Here is a 4,946-nt window from a genome sequence, read left to right as displayed (position 1 = left end):
GACACGTGTATCCCACTAAGGTGGATATTTAATGAGGTGTAAAAATAGTTTTTTATTTTATTTTGTAGGACTATTTTAATATTCTTATTTAATTAATGAAAGAAAGCGCACTATAATTTAGAGACAAATATTTTTCGTGTGCGAGATTATTTTTAAAATCAAATGATGTAAAAATGTAATACAAGTAATTTCAGTTGTAATTTCAATTATTGCTGGGAATCATTATTTTTGTGAGAGGTAAAAATATAATACATGTAATTTAAGAATTGATGATGTAAGTCCCTGACTTAATTCTGTTAGTGGAATAATAAATTATGTTATTAATTTGTTTATTAATAGTATAAAGCTTGAGTGTGAAGATTTTTAACTCTTATAATTAATCAGAAATTTACTTTTATCTTAGTTGATACTTTTTAAGTCATAAGGATGAACTCCTAAATGGAGTTACATATTCAGTTATTGTTCACTGACCTTTATGTTTGTTTATCTATACATAACCTGGAATGAATCATTTATGGACTTTATTTTCATTGTGTTCAAACTTTGCTTACAATATAGAGTGATCACTTGTGTTAATTTAGATGGTGTCTTGGTTTGATTGCATTTTACCATATGTTATATTTCATTTTTATTTTTATTATGTTTGAATTGGGTAGTGTTTGAAATTAATTTTGAATTGTATTATAATTGAATTGTGCTTACCTGTTCGTGTATATTTGGTAAGGTGCCGTGAAGCTGCCAAACAATGTCTTGTGTACATTTTTTTTTTATAGTTTTAGAAGTTTTTTTCACTTTTTATTCGGTTTTTGTGTTATAATAGAGTCTGGTTGTTCATGGCTACACAAACCAATTTTTTTTTTTAATTACCTCGTTGTCATTAATGATGATATTAGCGTTTTTGAATTCTTCAATGACTACTGTAACTCAATATCAAATAACAGCCCATCTGTTTTGTAGAAAGGTTAACATTTTATTTATGAGAAATTAATTATCTTTTTCTTATCCATTTAATTTGAATAATGTGCAGTTACAATGATAATCACTTCTTATACCATCTTAGGAAAAACAATATTAATACTTCTGTTTTTCAACTTTTTAATTAATAAAGAATTTAAAATTTTTACAATAGTCTCTTAAATTGTTAAATTTTTTACTAATGTTTCAAAGTTATAGTTCAATTCTCAATTTAAGGCTTATTAAGTGAGAGTATAAAAATATTTGCAGAAATCTATTACTTAGATTAGGTTAAACATCATGGACGAGCTCATAATTAAGTACAGAACTCTAGCTGAAAATATAAGGAACTTCCAAAACAAACGGCTAAAATGGCTATGCGGAATGCACCCATATGACATCAATTGAATGTTTGTATACTTTTCAACTTGACTTTAACCCCGACTGCTGATACACATTCTAAGGTTGACTAACACAATAATCCTTGCACATTTATAGGGAGATACGAGTCTATCTTTTGCGAAGCATATCAATTTTTTTTTATTTTTTTTTATTTTTATTTTTTTTTTATGTTAGCAAGTGCATAATCTTTCAAATAAGTTAAAAAATATTTAAGGAAAGTATAATTACATAGAAATAACAAAATCCTTTTATATCTTAAATCATAAGATTTTTTTTTTTAAGAAAGTCAAATTGGAATTATAAACTTCGTGAGGATCCAGATAAATATATAGAAATAATAAAATGAGTTAATCTAATATATTTGGGTTTTGTTTATTATTGGACAATCAAAATATGGGACCATCATAATAAAAAGGAGAGTGCTTCACCCTGCACAACATTTTATTTTGTACTTCCAAACTATAAAAAATTCCAATTTTAACCCTAATTAAAAAGTGTTTTAATCTTTAAAAAGTGTTTTTCTTTTTTAAATATGGTCAAAGATTTTCAAGAGTCAGATTGAATTTCATAACCTTAGTTTTATGTGCATTGAATTTCACCTCATTTTCATTTCTCACAGTACCATTATCCTTTTCTCCTTTCTCACAGGATCCTTTTTCTCCTTTCTCACCTTTGCCTTACTCTCCTTTCTCACAAAGCACAACACAATCACACAGTAAAGTCTTTTTTTTTTACACCACAGTAGCCACCATGGTCAATCACCATAAGCCTTTTATTTTTGCAACCCAGGTACAGAAACTAAAAATTGTTATCAATAAATGGTTGTGATGCATCTATTATTCCATCTTCAAGAAACAAATACTAATATTCAGTGTGTTGCTTCTAATAGTACAACTAATCGGATATTGATATTCGAAATTTTCATCATTGGATCTTCACATCCGATTTGTATTAAGTATTTTTTTCAAAAAAATCAATTTTATTAATTTTAATAAATAGTAAAAATTAATTTATATTAATTATGAATTATATAATTACATTATAAATTGATACAGAATCATATATAATTTTAAAATTAATTAAAAACTAATAAAATAATTAAATAAAAATTTAATTAAATTTTTTATATAAATTAATAAACATTAATTAGATTTTCACATCCGAATAGATGATCATTAGAAATCCACACCCGATGCTTTCATTTTAAGTTTTTTTTATTCAAAATTAGTTTTATTAATTTTAATACATTCATAAATTTTTTTTATTAGCTACAAATTGTAAAATATATTATAAACTAATACATCAAATTAAAAAAATTAAACTAATATAAGAAGTATTAAAAAATATTAAACTAATATAAAAAATATCTAATGTAAACATACAGAATAAATATAATAAAATCGTGTATCAGATATCCACATCCAAAGGTTTGTAAGTAAAATATCCACATCCGGTTCGCACATGGACTCTCCCAGTTTTTCATTTCATGCAAATATATTAACGAAAATAAAATACCTCTACTCCATCAATATCAATCCAATCAACAAGATGCAAACAAATTAAAAAAAAATACTAACAATCCATCAATATCAATGCAACCAACAAGATGCAAACAAATACTAACCTCCCTCTTCAGCAAGAAGATAGACAAAAATGAGCTAATACTAAGCACCCTAATACACCACCACAAAGCAAGTCAAGCACTCCAAGTTACACTTAATAATCCTTCTTAAATATATATAAACAACACTCACTCACAAATATGAGTTGCAAAGTACAATACCTCAAGAAGAAAAATATTATCAAAGAGTTGCATTTTAAAGGTCCAAGGGGTGTAGGATTTCTTTATAAAGATGAAATGGGGTGCAGGGATGAAAGGGTGCAGGGGTGATGCGTAGTGTAGGGGTGCAGGGTGAAAGGGAGCAGAGGTCAAGAATGCATCTTTAATGATTGAAGAAAAATGGAGGTGGAATCAATGGTGGATACAGAAATTCTCAATAATCAAAATATTAAACTTTTAAGCCACTTATTAATTAGAGATATTTTAAGAAATTGAAAGTGCAAGGTGAAATGCTTAGAGGTAAAGGGTGAAACACTCTAAAAAGAAATTGTGATCTTCCATGAAAAAGAGCTAGCAAGTTGGTGTAGCCCATAATTGTTTTAATTTTTAAAATATTTTTATATATAAATAAATAAATATTAAAAATATATTTAATCATATAAATATATTCTTTTAAGTTTTGAATTGATTAATTAATACTTTTAATTAAATAAATTAATATAATTGCTATATTTATATGTTAAACTATTTTATTATAATTGAGTTCTAATTGTTAATAATTTAAGCCAAATACGGTTATATATTTGCACCTTAAAGAAATATAATACAAAAAAGTAATATTTAAAAAAAAAATTCTTGCATTGAATTTTTTTTATTTATAAGAATAAAAGATTGGTTTGAGAGTTGGCAACTAAACTTTTTATCAATGCTATAAGAAAGGTTTATTTTAGAACATTTTCTTGTTATGAAGTTTATTGTGCGAATGGTTGTTGAAAAGGGGTGACAAAATGCTAACAGAAAAGCGATGATGATGATGAAAACGCATACAACAGGAAAAACAATAAATATTACTCTCTTATCCCCACACGTTATTTATTAAATCATTTTAAACTTTGAATATTAAATTTTTTTAACCACTTTAAACTTTCAAAATCTGTTCTAAAGGATAACTAATATATATTTAAAAGTTAAATATGTTTTTATCTTTTGAAATTAGTATTTTTTAAAATTTTATTTTAATTTAGTCATTAACTTGTGAAATGTGTTAATTTAATCATTTTAGTTAAATTTATTTAACATTTTAAATATATTTTTCAGTTAATATTAAAATAAAAATATATCAAACTCACATAAATAACTCAATATTATTATCAAACACATTAAAAATATTAAATAAACTTAAACAATTCAAATATTATTATCAAATATATTAAAAATATTAAATAAATTTAAACAACTGAAATATTATTATCAAATACATTAAAAATATTAAATAAACTTAAATAACTCAAATATTATTATCAAATACATTTAAAATATTAAATAAACTTAATAAATTTTAGTTAAAATAACTATATACGTTAAAGAATTGAATTAACCTAAAATTTTAAAAAGAAATTAATTTTAATTTTCATAAAAGGTAGAGAATTGAATTAACCTAACATTTTAAAAAGAAACTAATATTTACTTTAACCAAAAGTTAAACTACCAAAAATATTTAACTCCATATTTTGTAAGCCTATATTTAATAAGGTAGGTTATGGAGGACATTTTTTTTTGTTAGTAATGGAGTTTTGGTTCAAATAGTTACGTTACGGTTTGTGTATTACAAAATAACTATAAATGGTAGTTTATTCTTTTGTTTTGTATTGATCTATTTTATTCATATTTCTAGTACATATTGTATATAGATTGGTATTTCTTCTTCTTTATAAATATATATATATATATATATATATATATATATATATATATATATATATATATATATATATATATATATATATATTCTTATTGTTAAAAAGATAGT

This window comes from Vigna radiata, chromosome 10 (genome assembly GCF_000741045.1).
Source record: "Vigna radiata var. radiata cultivar VC1973A chromosome 10, Vradiata_ver6, whole genome shotgun sequence".
Classification (NCBI taxonomy): Eukaryota; Viridiplantae; Streptophyta; class Magnoliopsida; order Fabales; family Fabaceae; genus Vigna; species Vigna radiata.
The sequence above is the reverse complement of the archived record's forward strand: the minus strand, read 5'-3'. Positions refer to the sequence as shown.